Source organism: Manihot esculenta, chromosome 4, assembly GCF_001659605.2.
Source record: "Manihot esculenta cultivar AM560-2 chromosome 4, M.esculenta_v8, whole genome shotgun sequence".
NCBI lineage: Eukaryota > Viridiplantae > Streptophyta > Magnoliopsida > Malpighiales > Euphorbiaceae > Manihot > Manihot esculenta.
In genome coordinates this window covers 14,106,807-14,126,110 of record NC_035164.2, presented here as the reverse complement: position 1 = coordinate 14,126,110, position 19,304 = coordinate 14,106,807, and the positions used below count along the sequence as shown (strand labels likewise).

The window sequence follows — 19,304 nt, the reverse complement described above, 5'->3', positions numbered from 1 at the left end:
ATGTGAGAAGAAATTGGGAAAGGAGGCCAGAAAAGAAAATAATCAAATAAATGGCCCATTGGTGAGAGAAAACCAAGGAAAGGTGAAACAAACTTTTTATGCGAAACCAAGAGAGCTTAAATTTGCAATATCTAACGAGCAGCCGTTATTGCTCATTAGATATAAAGAAACTTTGTTTACTAATGTTGATGTTTCACTTGACCATTTGCCTTCTAGTTTTGTGTCTATGCTGCAGGATTTTCAAGATGTGTTTCCAGAGGAGCTGCCTAGTGGTTTACCGCCATTAAGGGGAGTTGAACACCAAATCGACTTCATACCTGGTTCGACGATTCCAAATAGACCAGCATATCGAAGTAACCCAATGGAGACCAAGGAGATGCAACGACAAGTGGAGGAGCTGTTGGAGAAAGGCTTGATTAGAGAGAGCTTAAGCCCTTGTGCCGTTCCTGTTTTGCTGGTACCAAAGAAAGATGGCACGTGGAGGATGTGTGTCGATTGTAGGGCTGTAAATAAGATCACGGTGAAGTATCGACATCCCATTCCACGACTTGACGACATGTTGGACGAGTTACATGGTGCAAGGTATTTTACTAAAATTGATCTTATGAGTGGATATCATCAAATTCGTATGAAACCTGGGGATGAGTGGAAAACAGCTTTTAAAACAAAATATGGCCTATATGAGTGGTTAGTAATGCCTTTTGGGTTGTCTAATGCACCGAGTACATTTATGAGATTAATGAACCATGTTTTGAGAGCTTATTTGGGCAGATTTGTTGTTGTTTATTTTGATGACATTCTGATCTATAGTAAGACATTAGATGAGCATTTAGAGCATGTTAGGATAGTGTTGGAAGCTTTGAGAACAGAAAACTTATATGCCAAGCTTAAGAAATGCACATTTTGCATGGATAGGCTTGTTTTTCTTGGCTTTGTTGTGAGTGCACAGGGATTAGAAGTTGATGAAGAGAAAGTGAAAGCTATAAAGGAATGGCCTGTTCCTAAGAACGTGACTGAAGTGAGGAGCTTTCATGGGCTAGCAAGTTTCTATAAAAGATTCGTGAAGGATTTTTCTACCATTGCAGCACCACTCACTAGCATTATCAAAAAGGAGGTTGGATTTCAGTGGGGAGAAGAGCAGCAAAAGGCGTTTGAGAATTTGAAAGGGAAGTTGACATCTGCACCTGTCTTAGCTTTGCCTAATTTTGATTCAATTTTTGAGATTGAATGTGATGCTTCTGGTGTAGGTATTGGGGCTGTGCTGATGCAAGAGAAGAAGCCAATAGCATATTTTAGTGAAAAACTCAATGGTGCACAACTGAGTTATTCTACATATGACAAGGAGTTACATGCTTTGGTGAGGGCGTTGGACGTGTGGGAGCATTACTTGCTGCCAAAGGAGTTCGTGATTTATACTGACCATGAATCCCTCAAGCATGTGAAGGGCCAAGGTAAGTTGAACAAACGGCATGGTAAGTGGATCGAACGAATTGAGAGATTTCCATATGTGATTAAGTACAAGCAAGGTAAAGATAACGTTGTTGCTGATGCGTTGTCTAGGAGATATACATTACTTTCTGTTTTGAGTTCTAAGTTGCTTGGATTTGAGTATATTAAGAACTTGTATGTTGGTGATGTTGATTTTGGCAATGTTTATGTTGCATGTGAACAAGGAGCTTTTAATTCATTTTATAGGCATGAGGGATATTTATTTAAGGGAAATAAATTATGTGTGCCCAGATGTTCCATGCGTGAATTGCTTGTTTTGGAATCCCATTGTGGTGGTTTAATGGGGCATTTTGGTGTGTCTAAGACTTATGATATTCTGCTTGAGCATTTTTATTGGCCATCTATGCGTAAGGATGTTGGGAAGTTATGTTCTGCTTGTATTGCATGTAGACAGGCGAAATCTAAGTCTATGCCTCATGGTCTTTATATGCCATTGCCTGTACCTAGTTCTCCTTGGATTGATATTAGCATGGATTTTGTGCTTGGTTTGCCTAGAACTAAGAGAGGTAGAGATAGTATTTTTGTGGTGGTTGATAGGTTTAGTAAGATGGCACATTTCATTGCATGTCATAAAGCTGATGATGCGAAAGTTGTTGCTGATTTGTTCTTTCGCAATGTTGTGCGCTTACATGGAGTGCCTCGGACTATTGTTTCTGATAGGGATACAAAGTTCTTGTCCCATTTTTGGCGTGTTTTGTGGAGTAGACTAGGAACTAAGCTTTTATTCTCTACTACTTGTCATCCACAAACAGATGGGCAAACTGAAGTTGTGAATCGTACTCTTGGTACGTTATTGCGATCTATAGTGGGTAAGAATTTGGCTACTTGGGAAGATTGTTTACCTTTTATTGAATTTGCTTATAATCGTTCTATTCATTCTTCTACAGGTTATTCGCCATTTGAGCTAGTTTATGGCTTTAATCCACTAACTGTTCTTGATCTTTTGCCATTACCTTCTAATGAACTTGTAAGTTTAGATGGAGAGAAGAAAGCTGACTTGGTGAAAGCTTTGCATGAGAAAGCACGAGCTAACATGGAGAAAAAGACCAAGACGTATGCTGATATTGCGAATAGGGGTCGCAAGAAGATGGTGTTTGCTCCTGGAGAGTGGGTTTGGGTGCATTTTCGCAAGGAGAGGTTTCCAAATCAAAGGAAGAATAAGCTGGATGCGCGTGGTGATGGTCCATTTCAAGTCTTGGAGAAGATCAATGACAATGCTTATAAGATTGACTTGCCTGGTGAGTATGGTGTTAGTGCCACTTTTAATGTTTCTGATTTGTCTCCTTATGACGATGCAGATTTGAGGACAAATCTTTTTAAAGAAGGGGAGAATGATGTGAACCAGCATGGAAAGCAAGGCAAGGATCCCTTGGAGCTACAACAAGGACCATTGACAAGGAATAAAGCAAGGAAGTACGGCGTTACTCTTGGATTGCATATTCAAGAATTTATTACAAGAGAGATGACTGAAATTGCTAGGGATAAGTGCGAAAAGGAACTTGAAGGTCATTCGAAGCTGATTACGTTGCTGGGTGTATACATGGATGAGGCAGAAGCAAATTGAAGATTTGTAGCGCTCGCTACCATTATCAAAGTCGCGCTCGCGACATTCAGTTAGCCGAAGATACTTTTGTGTTTTGTGGAAGTTAATTTTGGAGCACATCATGGAGGAAGATAGTGGAGAATCAGCCCGAACCATAAGCAGGTTGTGGTTTCGTCCCTGAGGTTGTGGTTTCTGCTGGAACTATTGAGGCATACGAGAATGTGGTTGGTTTTTAAAGACTTGGCAGTTATTTTTGTTATTTTAGCTTGTTTCCCTGTTGGGATAGGAATTCTGACTTAGTATTTGTTTTCCTTTTCCAACTAGGTTTAGGTTTTTGCCTTACACTATAAATAAGGCCTTAAATTCTTATATCAGACACTTTTTTTTTGTTTTGACAAATTTAATTCAGATTTGCTTTATGCAAATTTCGGCCTTCTTTGAGAGAGTGAGAGTTTGCCTCTTTCATTGATTGCATCACGAATCAGACCAACTTATCAATTTCGATTGTGGCGTTCTTCTGATCCGTTCTACAAAATCCTTCCGTTATTAGTGTTCTAGCTTCGCTAAGCTTAGGGTGCTATAGAGGGTGGTTTATCCACGTTCTTGGAATCTATATCAGAGGTGCGACGGGGTTTGAGGACTAAGTGCCATAGGGTTCCGCGTCACTTAAACACTTTGTCTTTCGTGATCATTGTTTCTATCAGAAAGACAAACTCGGGCTGCTTTTAAGTAATAAGGTCTCATAAGACCCGAATTGTATGTGGGTTCCCAAGCCCACAACAATTCCAGCTCAGAGTACCCTAAAATCATTTTTTGTAGTTGGATTGACAGACTCCGGAACAAACTCATCTTCAAATCCACTACTAACCAATTCCATGTCTTCATTAGTGTGCTCCTCATGCCTATGCCTCTTTGGGTCATTAACCTTAACTCCCAAATCTTTAACATTTAGTAGAGAATCAGCTTCTAAATTAACTCCACTAATGTGCTTTATCGCAACATGGCCAACATCATCTCCACTAATCACACCCTTATCTTTATGACCCGATATCCCTTTTGAATTTTGAAAAGAAATTTGAGGCACATTCAACTCCTTATGTCCCGCCTTTGATTCATCGGGTCTATCACCATCAGAATACCACTTGAACCACCTGTCAACCCTCCGGTCATCCATGAATCATAATCGGCTTCTATCTTCAGCCATCGAGAATCACTCTGAAAAGGTTTCTTAAACTGAGCACGCAACCAAGGGCTATACATGTATTTATCTCTGGAAATAGGAGGTAGATCATAGAGCTTTGAACAAAATCTATCAGTATGTCCGATCACTCCACAGAAATAACAAAAGGTGGGAAATCTTTCATATTTGAAGTCCGCCCAAAACCAATCTACACCCCTCTTAGACAACTGCATCTTCCTCTCAATGGTTGACGGACATCTATGCTAACCCTAACTCGCATGTATTCCTTCCAAAAACCAGTGAAGTTCTTCTCATTCGATGATACACAACTCTCCATATACTCACCAACAGTTCTAGCAATAGTTTGAGACATAAAACAACTATGTAAATTATGCACCTGTATCCATATCTCCATATGCGTTAGTTCAACAGCTCTAGGGTTTTCTCGTGGTTTTAGCTCCTTCAGAATTAATAGGTGTTGCATAAAACTCCATGGACCATTATTCAAAACCTTTGTAACGCCGTAGGCATGAAAAAACTAAAAAATGAAAACATTATTGTTTAGTTCTTTGACAAACATCCCAGGATCAGGTCTCCAAGCAATGGCCATTGTATGTTGGAAAGCATCAAAGTTAATAGCCCTATCAGAAAAGAGACGACCCACTACGCAAAATCTCCGTGTTGCCCTACATTAGTATTGTCATCTTCCTCACCAATAAGGACCCTCCCTTGTAATTCCGCCTGATCTAATTGGGCTGTAAGCTGTATGATCAAATCATTAGACTTGGTGGTTGAGCCATGCCGAAAAAAAAAAAGGATTTTAGAAAAAGATGAAACTAGAATGATTGAAATTAGGATTTAAAAATGATGAAAAGAGGGAGGGACAAAAGAGAAATACAGAGAATAGAAAAATGATAATGATTAGAGAATAATAGAATGAGGGAAAATCAATGTAGATCTGTCATAGCAATCATTAAAGAACCTTGTAAATAGAAAAATGAAACCCATGGCGGGAGAGAGAGTATACATATAATATCTATAATCTAGATCTATCTATCTATTCAGTAATTCTATAATCTATATCTATCTATTCTATAATTTTTATTCTATTTATATTTAAGTTTTATTTTATTATTGTTTTAAATTAAATTCTAAAAAATAATTTAATAGTTAAAAATTATTAATTAGTTATTAAAAAACATAAATTTACAAAATAAAATTTGAACCGATTAAATTAATTTATATTTAAATTATAATTTATTAAAGATTAATTTTAATTATTTTATATTTATGTTAAATTTATTTGAAATACACTTTATTATTTTCTTTTATAATTAAATATGAATTTTAATTTATTTTTTAGGACTTTTATTTTATTATAATTATTTGTTATTTAATAGTTTGAAAAATTAAATGGAAGCTTATATTTTTGAAAATAAATTATAGTATGATAATTATATTAAAAGATATTTTATTTTAATATTTATAAATTGATTATTTTTTTAATTTAAAATATTTTTAATCAAAGTAGGTATGATCCTATTTAAATAAGGATTTATTAGAATTATACTTAAAATTGAATTATATATAATAATTAATTGACAAATTTTATATATGAAGTATTCTATTAGTATGAAGAATTAAATTTAATTAGCTATTTAATTTAAATTAATTATTTTAATTTTTATATTTAAAATATTTTAGAATTTATATAGATTTGAATACTTACTTTTATTTCTACTTTAATTTTATTTTATTATTGTTTTAAATAAAATTCTAAAACATAAAAGTTAAAAATTATTAATTAGTTCTTAAAAAACATAAATTTACAAATTAAAATTTAATTTTTATTAAAAATTCTTTCTTTGAAAAACTATAATAATATCTAAAAAAAATTACCCGATTTATATAAAGAATTTATTAAAAAGTCTATTATTTATTTTTTCTAATCTTAATAACTTTGTCCTGTACAATATACTTTTATTTATTATTTATAAATTTCATATAGTAATTCTATTAATTAATTTTAACGGTTAACAATTTATATATTTTTTTTATCACATTAAATATTTTTATATAATTTTTTCAACTTATATTCATGTAAATTTAAACAACTTATTTATTAAATTCTAAATCACTTATTTATTAATTTTTTTTATCCACTTCGATCCATATAAATTAATTTATAAAGTAAAATATATAATAATTTTTTTAAAAAAATATTTTTACAATACCAATCTAATTATAAACAATTGAAATTTACGATAATAATTAATAGTATATAATATTTTTCTAATATTGCAAAAAAAAATTATATTAACTTAAAAATCAGAATTTTTGCAATATCATCTAAATTTAAAATATTTTCAATCATCATATATAAAAAAATTTCAGCATTTTATTTTTAAAATTTTCATATTTTTTATCACATGAAATATCTCTCTATAGTTTTTATAACGTAGATCCATATAAATTTAAATCATTTATTTATTAAATTTCTTTTTACCCACTTCAATCACATTAAATATCTCTATAATTTTTATAACGTGCATCCATATAAATTTAAATTATTTATTTATTAAATTTTTTTTACCCACTTCAATCTCTATTAATTAATTTATAAGCAAAATATATAATAATTTTTTAAAAAATTATTTTTATCGTACCAACCAAATTATAAACAATTAAAATATATAATAACAATTAATAATATGTGATATATTTTTAATATTATAATAAAAAAATTATATAAACTTAAAAATCTAAATTTTAGCAATTTCAACCCGAGTTAAAATATTTTTAATCGGTATATATAAAAAAATTTCAGCATTTTATTTTTAAATTTTTCGTTTTTTATTATGTTAAATATCTCTATATAATTTTTATTTTATATACATTCATATAAATTTAAAGTACTAGTTTATTAAATTTTTTCCTTATTGTTATCTCTATAACTTAATTTATCAAGTAAAACATACGATAATTTTTTAAAAAATATTTTTACAATATCAACCTAATTATAAACAATTAAAATATACTATAACAATTACTAATATGTGATATTTTTCTAATATTACAATAAAAAAATTATGTTAACCTAAAAATTCTTTCTTTGAAAAAATATAATAATATCTAAAAAAATTACCCGATTTATATAAAGAATTTATTAAAAAGTCTATTATTTATTTTTTCTAATCTTAATAACATTTATCCTGTACAATATACTTTTATTTATTATTTATAAATTTCATATACTAATTCTATTAATTAATTTTAAATAAAAAATTATAACTTACGGCTAACAATTTATACTATATAAAAGCAGAAAAAAGGACAATAACTATTTTGATTGATTCAAAAATAACATAAGAATTTATTAATATTCTTAAAAAAATTTTAATTTAATATTAGGTTGATTGTCTATTTAAATTAATTATATTTTATCAAATTATTTATATTTAAATTTTATTTAATCAAAAATTAATTTTAATTATTTTATATTTATGTTAAATTTATTTGAAATACACTTTATTATTTCATTCTATAATTCTTACTACAACATTATAATAAAAATATAATATTCCAACAAAAAATTCTTACTACAACATTATAATAAAAAATTTCTACCATGATAATTCTTACTACAACATTATAATAAAAAATTTCAAAATATTATAATAAGAAATTTTGAAAAATATAATATTCCAACAAAAAATGGTATGGTGTTTAATTTGGATTATTTATTTATTTAATAAAATAATATAATATTAAATTGATAATATTATTATATAAACAGGTTAAAAAAAAGTCTTAGCTGTATGACAGATGAGAAAAAAAAGATAATTATAACAGAAAGACGAATAAAGAAGAAAAAGAGATTTTGACAAATTATAATCTCACAACAAAAAAAGTGATGAACATTAATGCAAAATAAAGAAATAGAGGGTATAATGCTTACATAGAGGACAAGTAGAATCATATGAAGAGAATGGTAAGCCATTTTATTTTAAAGTATATATATATATATATAGATTAATGTGCTAAGTATCATCCTATATGTTCACCAATTTACAAATTAAAAGATTCCACTCTATGTATCCATTGCTGTGCTAAGAGGTTTGAATCTGAAACGCCAACATTTTGTTGTCAAAATGATAAAGTCAAGTTTGCAATAACAAGAATACCAGATGATTTGCTAGATTTATTCACTACAACCAGTGATGAAGCAATGAAATTTAGGAAACATATTAAGTTATATAATAGTATCTTTGCATTCACATCTTTTGGTCTAACTTTAGACAAGGAACTTGCATCTGGTAGAAGGGTGTCTGCACTTTTCGTGCACAAGGACAAATATATCATGATTTCCTACCAAAAAATGGTAATCCACACTACAAATAAAATGAGAAACGTTCTAGATGGGCAATTAAATGAAAATACCATGAAAAAACTCATGAAAGTTCTTAAAGACAATCCTTATGCACAATTCTTCAAATCATTGAATGATGCTTGTTTACATGAGAACTTAGTAATTAAGATAGTAGCAAATGTAAAGCCAAATCAACGTGTGTACAACACACCAATAGCAGATGAAGTTGGAGCCATTTGAGTAGAAGATAATAATCCTAGTGGTCCATTAGAAAGAGAGATAATTATCCATGCTCATTCAGGAGTACAAATATAGAGTTAAGAATTACTTTAATTGTTGCGATCTATTACAGTATCCAATACTTAATTCTAGAGGAGAAAATGGATGGAATCAGACTATTGAGAAACAAACTCAAACATTAGAGAAAGTGGTAGACACAGTGATGACGATAGTGAATACCAGCTCCATTAACCAAATCTTTACATCAGCTATTACTGTCATAAAAAGTGAGGATAAAGGTAATAAACAAAAAATATAATGTATCTTCAATATATATATTTGTATATTTTTTTCAATGCAATATTAGTGAATGATTAATACTAAAAAATTGAATTATATTTTGATTTCAATTGTCAAAAGAGGAGGACTAGAAAATGTATCATGTAGAGAGTATTATTGTTATAAGCTACAGATAAGAGAAATTGAGGAATCAATAATTCTAATGGCCGGACGTCTATTTCAATAATTCATTGTAGACATGTACATAAAACTAGAAATAATAAAACTTGATTCTTTTAGAACACAACAATCACATATCAAGTCAGAATTATATCAAGGAATAGTAGATAGTGTTAGATAAGGAGAAATAAGAGGAAACAAAGTTGGTAGAGGGAGTATATTGCCCGCATCATTCATTGGATGTCCAAAAGATATGCATAAATGATATATTGATGCCAATGGCTTTGGTACAACAACATGGTAAGCCTGATCTTCTCATTATTATAATGAGTAATCCAAAATGGGAAGAAATAAAGTATGAGTTAAGACCATCAGAAGTACCTCAAAATAGACCTGACTTGACTTCTAGAGTATTTCCAGCAAAACTCTAGGACTTAAAAGACCAATTATACAATAAGGAAATTTTAAAAAAAAGTTGTAGAACATGTACATGTAATCAAATTTCAGAAGAGAGGATTACGATATGTACATATGTTAGTCATATTTCAACCGGGCAACAAGCTAACAAATCCAGATGACTATGATAAATATGTTAGTGCAGAGATACTGGATGAGAATAAATACCCAGAATTTCTAGAGATGGTTGTATGATTGATGGAAAATGTAGGTTCCACTATCCTAGACCATTTACTTCAAAAACAATATAAGAAAAAGATGAATACCCTATATACAAAAGACCAAATATAATGTACTATGTTAGATAACAAATGAGTTGTTCCTTACAATCTATATCTCTTGACAAGATACAACTGCCACATAAATGTTGAGATATGTGTTGGCTTCAAGAGAGTTAAATATTTATATAAGTACATCTATAAAGGATATGATAGGATCTCAGTTTGCATGTCCTATGAAGATGAACCCATAGATGAAGTACAACAATTTCAAGATGCAAGATGGGTGTCAGCTTAAGAAGCTATATGGAGAATATTTGAATTTTAGCTCAATGAAATAAATAATATCAGAAACTAATTGTTCGACTGCAATAATAATCAAATATTACAATAATATTAACTAATTTCAAATATAATCAAATATTACAATAATATTAACTAATATAATGATTTCAATAATGTAGTTAACATGTATTCAGAAACTAATTGTTCGACTGCAATAATAACCTTGAAGAATGCAAAAACCATAAAAATATAATGTGACTTTATATTTTAATATTAATATTTATATTTTATCAATTATATTTTATTATTCTTAATGACAATTCTTTAACGATTATATTATAAAAAAAATGATGAGTATATTAGTATGAACAATCTGGAAAACAGTTAATTAAATTAGTTATATATAAAATTATGAGTATATCATATTGCTATAAAATATCCATAGATTTATTTAATAATTACAAAAATATTTTTTAACTTGTTAAAGATAATCTAACAATTATTATTATCTAATTTTTTAAAATTTAATTTACTAAATATATTTCATATTTAAATTCAAATTGACTAAACACCATTTGATTATTTTCATTATAATTTTAAAAATAGCTCTAAGGTAAAAGTTTTTTTACATGTATATCAATACATCTCTAATAATATAGTTTAGTAATAATAAATTTATTACTGATAAATACTAAATTTTTATTTATGTTGCGCTAATGGCAATCAATTTATTATTAAAAAAATTTAAATAACAAGAATTTATATATCAAATAAAATCTGTACATAAATTCAATTTTTTAATAAAAAATTAAAATCAAATTTCAATATTATTAAAATTAATATAAAATAAAATTTAAAATTATTTAAATAATAATTATAATTTATACTAAAAACTCTATTATAATTTGCAATTTATATCAACCTAAAATTTAGATTTTTAGGTTGATATAATTTTTTATTATAATATTAGAAAAATATCACATATTATTAATTGTTCTCGTATATTTTAATGGTTTATAATTAAGTTGATATTGTAAAAATATTTTTTTTAAAAAAAATTTCTTAACGATAAATTATTAAATGAGATTTTATATCTTAAATTTTGTAGTTTTTATATAGAGATGTAAAGAATAGTAAAAATAAATTGAAATATAGGAAAATGAGTTGATATTGAAGTAATGGCGATACAAAGATATTTAATGTGATAAGTTAATATAACAAATTAGTTCTTCAAATTATATTAAATTAGTTAATATAATAAATTAGTTCTTTATTTAATATACATTTAAAAGCACTAATTTATTTTTTTTTCATTTTTATCCCCATAAATTAATTTCTCAAGCAAAATATATAATATTTTTTAAAAAATATTTTTATAAATACCAATCTAATAATAAACAATTAAAATATATGATAAAATTAATAATATGTGATATTTTTTTAATATTAACATAAAAATCTAAATTTTAACAATTTCATCTAAATTTGAAATATTTTTAATCAGCATATAAAGAAATTTCAACATTTTATTTTTAAAATTTTCATATATTTTATAACATTAAAAATCTCTATATAATTTTTTTCATCATACATTCATATAAATTTATTAATTTTTTTATCCATTTCGATCTCTATATATTAATTTATCAAGTAAAATATATAATAATTTTTTAAAAAAATATTTTTACAATATCAACCTAATTATAAAAAATTAAAATATACAATAATAATTAATAATATGTTATATTTTTCTAATATTGCAATATAAAAAAAATTATATTAAGCTAAAAATCTAAATTTTAACAATTTCATTCAAATTTCAAATATTTTCAAAGAAATTTCAGTATTTTATTTTTAAAATTTTCATATTTTTTATCATATTAAATATCTATATAAATTTAAAACACTTATTTATTAAATATACGATAAAAATTAATAATATGTGATATTTTTTCAAATATTACAATAAAAAATTATATAAACTTAAAAACATAAATTTTAGCAATTTCAACCCGATTTAAAATTTTTTCAATAAGCATATATAAAGAAATTTCAATATTTTATTTTTAAAATTTTCATATTTTTTATCACCTTAAATATTTCTATATAATTTTTATTTAATATACTAATTTTCCCCCCATTTTTATCTCTATAAATTAATTTATAAGGAAAATATGTAATACTTTTTTTAAAAAAAAAAATATTTTTAGAATACCAACTTAATTATAAACCATTAAAATATACGATAAAAATTAATAATATGTGATATTTTCTAATATTGCACTAAAAAAATATATAAACTTAAAATTTATAAATTTTAATAAAGGATAAATATATTTTTTAAATAAAATATAGAATAATAGATAGGATAATAGATTAACTATAAAATGCTATTTTTTTATGATAAAGGTTAGTATTTATTAAATGCTTTTATTATTATGCACACCGTTTAATCATTTTTATATTTTTATGTATTATAATCACTTAGTTTGAGAATTATGTAAATTTTACCTTTTTTTCATGATTTTTATCTATTATAATTGATTTAGAGAATAAAAGAATAGGGAAAATCAATATAGATCTGTCATAGCAATCATTAAAGAACCTTATATTTACAAGAGAAAAATGAAACCCCATAGCGGGAGAGACAGTATGCATATAATATCCAAGCAATGGCTATTGTATGTTGGAAAGCATCAAAGTTAACAGCCCTATCAGAAAAGAGACGACCCACTACGCAAAATCTCCATTCTCCGTGTTGCCCTACATTAGTATTGTCATCTCCCTCACCAATAAGGACCTTCCTTTGTAATTCCGCCTGATCTAATTGGCTGTAAGCTGTATGATTAAATCATTAGCACTTGGTGGTTGAGCCAACTAAATGTGGCAGGAATCAAGAATGCAAGCGCAATGGCAAATTTAAATGATCTATTTATGTGGTTCCTCTTTTTGGACAGAGTATATAGCAGGCAGCTGTGACTTCAGGTCGAGAAAGTGTTTAGCTTTATTTCATTACATGAGGGCTTAACATGTAGTCATATTTGGTGATGCAGTATTTTTCTTTCATAGCTGGGAGATTTGCAGAGGCTCACCTGGACAAATAAACCAGGATTGTTTCTTAACAGGTTGGTATTTGCATATTTTTATATAAATCTTTGGTTATCATCTGTTTAAGTTAAATCTTTAGTCTTCTTGTATTTCTTAAGACAAGTAACAGATGAGATTTTTTTCGTATAAACTAGTATAAGAAAACTCTCCACCATAAGATTTTTGGAACTATGATTTTACAACGCTTTGTTGTATATATGTACAGCAGGACAACATTCTCAATGAGATTGCCATGTGGCCAACTCTCATTTCAGATAATAAAATATATCTTCTGCCTTATTATGTGCTGTATTTTCTTTAATTAATTATCATACTTTAATTAGTAAATACCCTTTTTTTTTCTCTTTTTCTGAAACATACTGAATCTCTAGTTCATAGAAGGCCAAGTGTCAGTACAAGAATGGGCCCCACTATTAAACTTCTGAAAAATGTTATACTTTGTAATACAAAAAGGTCATTTAATAGGCAACAAATGATGAAAGACCCCATCTCCATAAGCTGAGAAAATAAGAAAAAACTTCAATATTGGAAGATCAAATCTAAAGACAACAATGAATTTCGGTGAGGAACAGCATCTATATAAAGTTGGTGAAGCTTTATCTTGGTATTTTCCACATATATATATTCACGTAAGAACTAATTGAATGGAGTGTTTAATAGCTGAAATTAACGAATAATTAATTAATAAATTTTTAAAATTATTTAGAATGTTTAATATATTTTTTAAAATTAATATATTAACTAATTAGTAAATCTTTTTCTTAAAGATTAATTAGAGACAATAATATTTTATTTATTTCACATACTACTAATGATTTAAATAAACTGTATTTACATTTGTCCACCATCAATTATGAATTCAAGGGCTAATATATTTAATTCAAGTATGAATTGTGAAATTGAAAATTAATCTACGTGACTATATAACTGATATTGCTCGGTACTATGTTCACTCAAATTATAGACACGAGTCGCTCGTAATTTCCAGTGATAAAATCTGATTTTATACTTATCATTTAAATCAATGCTTGACATCTGGATGATAATATTTAGATTCGGATCAATAATTTTTCATTCGGATAGAAACACATCATTTAGAAAATATCATTCAAACGTTAACTCTTTGACTATCTTATGAATAACTAATCAATATTAACCTGTTAATTATATATAGTGGTGAACAAAGTGAGTAATATTCAGTTGAAATTAAAAAAATTGATTGAATTAAATTAATTTAAAATTTTAGTTTTATTTTTTATTCAATTCAATTCGGTTTGATTTTTAATTTTAAAAATTTTAATTATTTCAGTTCGATTTGATTTTAATAAAAAAATTTAAAAAATTAAATCGAACCGATTAGTGATAATAATACGTTATTTTCAATAATATAGAGAAATTAAATAATATTAAGATTAAAATATTTTAATTAAATTTTAAATACTAAAAATAAATAGTAAAAAATAAAATATTTATTAAAAATTAAAACTGATCAAATCGAATCGAATTGAATTGAATGAGATCGATTCAGTTTGATTCGATTTTTAATTAAAATCAGTTTGATTCGATTTTTATAAATACTAAAATTTTAATTTTTAATTTATTCAAATCGATTTGATTTTAAATCGAACCGAATGAATAATCATCCCAAACTATATGCATATAATGTTAATGAGGATATTTAGTTTAACTTTTTCACCTAGATAATACATTTTGAAAGAGCTATTTTATCTGTTTTGTAAACTCTTTGAAAAGGCAGCTGATTCATTTTAGAAATTTTTTTTATCAGACTGATAATTAATTAGACCTTATTTTTTATTTAAATAATATTATTCTTTTAGTATATATTAATTATAAAATTTATATATTTAAATAAATTATTTATAAATATAAATATAAAATATTATAATAATTGTATTAACGGTAATCTTTATTTTTTATATAATTAAAATATTTATATATATATTTAAAATATTACTTATTGAAAATATAATAAATTTAATATGATTAAAATAATTAACATACAAAAAAATTATAAAAATAAAGTCACAAAAAAAATTACTGAATTAACTAAAATACTGAAGAATAATTTTTATAATCATCGCAAGGACAAATTGATACTTTTAGCTATTTTTTGTACGTTCATCACTCTCTTATAAATGAGGACAAATAAATTTTATTTTTTTTTTATTTTTTTTTTTATTTTTCACTCGTTTAAATATGAAGAGATTTTTTTTTTATTTTCTTTCTCTTCCCATTTCTATCCAAACAAAGTGTTAATTGGGAAATTTTGTTTTTAACAAAATATATTATTAAGGCACAAATGCAGATGGCTACAGAAATATTGACAGGCAAAAACCGCTCCTTCAAAGCTTGTATGTCCCCTGGTGATAGCCGGAGAACTGCCCAATCTCTCTCCTCCATGCAACTGGCGAGCAAACCAACAAAACCACTACACTCACCAAAACCATCGTTTTCTCTTTTGAAATCTCTTTCAGGGAAAAAAAAAGAAAAAAGAAATCTCTTTCTTTCTCCTCTAAAACCTCACCTGCAATGGCTTTCTTCTCATTTGGGCTATACCATCTCCAACCAACCAATTTAAGAAACAATCCGTCCGCTTTCCTTCTTCCCTTAATCTGTCTTCACTTCATTCTCAGTTTTGTTTGGCTTTATCTCCACTTAGATTAGGTTCAAGATTGCTTGGCAGTGGTCTTCTTGCAAGAGCTGAAGATAAACAAAATAGGTACTTTTGGTTCCTCTCTTCGCCATATAGTTTTCGCTTTCCCTCCCGCGATTACATTATAGGTACTTTTGGTTCCTCTCTTCTCTCTCTGTTCTTCCTCTGTGTCTGTATCTCCCTCAAACCCTTCGATTCGATCCAATCTGAGAAGCCTATGTGAATCTTTATCGTAATTTGGGGAAATCTAGGGTTTTTGCTTCTGAGTTTTGTTTCATTTTCTCGTGATGTGTTGGTAAATTGTTGATTGGAGATTGTTTTTATGATTGTTCGGGCGTTAGGGTTTGAGGATCTGAGTAAGGTTACGTGTTAAGTGGGCGTTTTTTTTGGTAAATTCAAAGATGTTTTGGCGTGGCGTCGCCGGTGAGTGCTTTTTTTTTCTTTTTCATTTCTTAAATTGTTTCTTTCATTCTTGATTCGCATCACGTATTTATGAATGCATCTTCGTGTTAGTTTAGCTTTTTTGTTTCCTTATTGTCCCTTTTTTTTTTCCTTCCTGGTTGCTGGGGAGTGTGGAAAAATAGAAGCAAATGGATATTTTGAATTCCAGTGGTTTACTGTGTCTCGGACCCATCGTAGACTGAAACTTTTGTCTGATTCATATGTATAACGTATTTCCCTTTTCTTTAACGGAGGTGGCGCTGGGTGGGGAAGGTTGATCATACATTTTGAATTATTTTTTAAGGCAAACTGATAATTTTCTTTCACTAGATTTGTTAAAACGAAGAAGTAGCTACTTAGGGGAATCAGGTGTGCCATGTTGCCCACCTCATCCATGGGTAGCCTTCAACGCCCAATGTAATAATGGCAGTAAAACGAGACCAAATCAACTTGAAATTATTTTTATCCAATGCATTCACACGCAAATGTTTTGGATGTTCTAGGAAGAAAACTGTGTTTCTATAAATTGTTGACACTTTAGACCTTTTGCTGATAGAGTTACACGTTTTGAAGTTGGTTTTCTTGGAACATGCTTCCTTGAATTTCTAAGGTTTCCAATTTCAGAAATTCATAATGTGATGCTGTACTTGTTTAACGACTTTGAAATTTGAAGGCATTATAATTGGAATATTGGAGATTGTACCTTCTTAAAATCTTAATTTATTAGCGGTGTGCATCTGGGGATTGTAAAGTCAGCATGCTGAAAAGTCGAACTGCATTACTCTTTGTGATCACAGTATATGGGATAAGACCTCTGTTGGGAGTCACTATCATTTGTAAATTGTTATTGATCTGCTAGTGCTAACCACAATATTCATGTCTTTGCTGTTTGGACTTAAGTCTCACGCTCTCACTTTTGGTTGCATATCTATGTATAACATGGATACAATTGATTAACCACCTCTATCTTTTGGCGTGTGGGGGTGGGGGACCATGCTTGTGTGCCCACGATAAAAAGAATACTATAGAACTTCTTCTGTTATCCACACACACACAAGTTAGGATATGGCGGTCGCTGGCACTTTGGGTGTGCTCACCATTATCTACTTTTGATATCTTTCTCTGTGCCTTATGTTGTTCAGTTTATCTCTTCTGAGTGATGTAATTATCAGTCTGCCTGAGTCAACTCTGTGAAACTTGTGTAATCCAATGTCCTTTTTGTAACCCTAAATGCTTGAAAGCCCTTCTTGCTCTTAACTGTGAAGTTTGGATGATTGGATCCCTTGTTTTGTTTAGTATTATGAATTTTGGTTTGGCTTTTGTAATTTATTTGATAGTTGCCTAATTTTCTGTACTTACCATTTTATGTTTGGATGTGTTGTATAAATGCAAAGGGTGAGTCTTAAAATTTTTTTGTTGGATAATTTTGTGAATGTTTAAGGTGGAGACAATTTTGGACAAGGACAACTTTACACTCGAGGAGCTGCTTGATGAGGATGAAATTATTCAAGAATGCAAAGCTCTAAATGGACGTCTTATCAATTGGTAATGTCTTTTTATGGCTAATTGCTCTATTGCTTCTCCTTGCTTTTTCTATAAAAGTTCTCTTTAAGAATTTTGTTAATTGAGGAGATTTTTGTAATTTATTTATTGGAATTATATTTAAATAAAATTGTAAATAAGTAAAATAGAATTATAAATAAGTAAAATTTAAAATTTAAATTAATCAAATATATTTAATTAGAAATTTAAATTTAAATATTTTATATAGTATACTTTTTTTAATTTGAAAAAGAGCGTTTTAATTTTTTAATGACTCTGTCTTTAAACAATGTAAATTTAAATTAATCAATATATTTAATATAAATTTAATTTTATATGAAAATAATTTTAATAACTATTAAATTTGTATAAATTAAATTAAAATGAATATATGAATTTAAATTATAAAAAAAACTTAATTTAATTATTATCAAATTTATCTAATATTAAGTGTAAGCTCTATATATATTAAATGGCTCACATTAGCAAGTGATCCAAAACCAATGAGTTTTATCTTTTTAATATACATTAAATAAACGCAAATAGAAGCCAATTAGAGATAGTCTAATTTCATCTTTTTGTATTTAAAGAGTAGAGAGCAGGTGCTTCAGTGTACTTTTTAGGGCTAATGGTATAAAATATTATGAACTTTGCACGCTCTGTTGATTGTGTTGCTTATGTGGGGTTGAGAACTTGAGATGGAATACAAGTAGACAACACAGACTCATTTGTGATTCCTTTCTCACTATTGACACTTGATATAATGAAAGTTGTACAAATATGGCAAGTACATAATAGATATGTGGGTTGTAATTAATATTGCATGAGAAGAACTTTATATTGGTATAATTATTAGAAGCATTAATCTGAGTTGAAAATTGTGTTTGTGATTGAATGAAGTTTGGGGGTTAAAGGTTGAGAGTTCATTGAAGTGAAATTTTATTATTCATAGATGGAATTAGAACCAGTTTAGGATGGAGACTCTAGAGTATTTTTGGTAGGAAAAAATGTCATGAAATACATGACAACAATTAATTGCAAAAATAAGAGAAGCACCACGGAACGTGACATCTCCATTTTAGGTAGTTAAATAATCTTATAGGGGTGTTGCAGTTAGTGGTATTAGAGCTAACGTTTAGGCCGTTCTAGGTACTTAGGAGAAGGAACAAGTATAAGCAAATGTATATACCTTATAAGTTAAGGTCAGGATACAACTCTACTATAGGTTTTTGTAAGTTGTCTAAGAATGTTATTTGACATTCAATATGTGTTAGAAGATAGAGGTGATAGTCTAAAGTCGT

General features: G+C 28.0%; 2 long non-coding RNA genes across 9 annotated transcripts in view; both read left to right on the top strand.

Annotated features, from left to right (window-relative positions):
• The first annotated feature begins 13,137 nt into the window (after positions 1-13,137).
• LOC122723497 lies at positions 13,138-13,625 on the top strand. Its single transcript, XR_006350403.1, has 2 exons — positions 13,138-13,223; positions 13,308-13,625. It is a non-coding gene; the product is annotated as an uncharacterized LOC122723497 (long non-coding RNA).
• Positions 13,626-15,706: 2,081 nt separating this feature from the next.
• The window catches only part of LOC122723552, a 46,622-nt gene continuing 43,024 nt past the window's right edge, over positions 15,707-19,304 (top strand). For all 8 annotated transcript variants that reach the window (XR_006350497.1, XR_006350493.1, XR_006350499.1 and 5 more), the window contains exons 1-3: positions 15,707-16,086; positions 16,362-16,443; positions 17,903-18,006. This is a non-coding gene — a long non-coding RNA (uncharacterized LOC122723552). The remainder of the gene's footprint in view (positions 16,087-16,361; positions 16,444-17,902; positions 18,007-19,304) is intronic.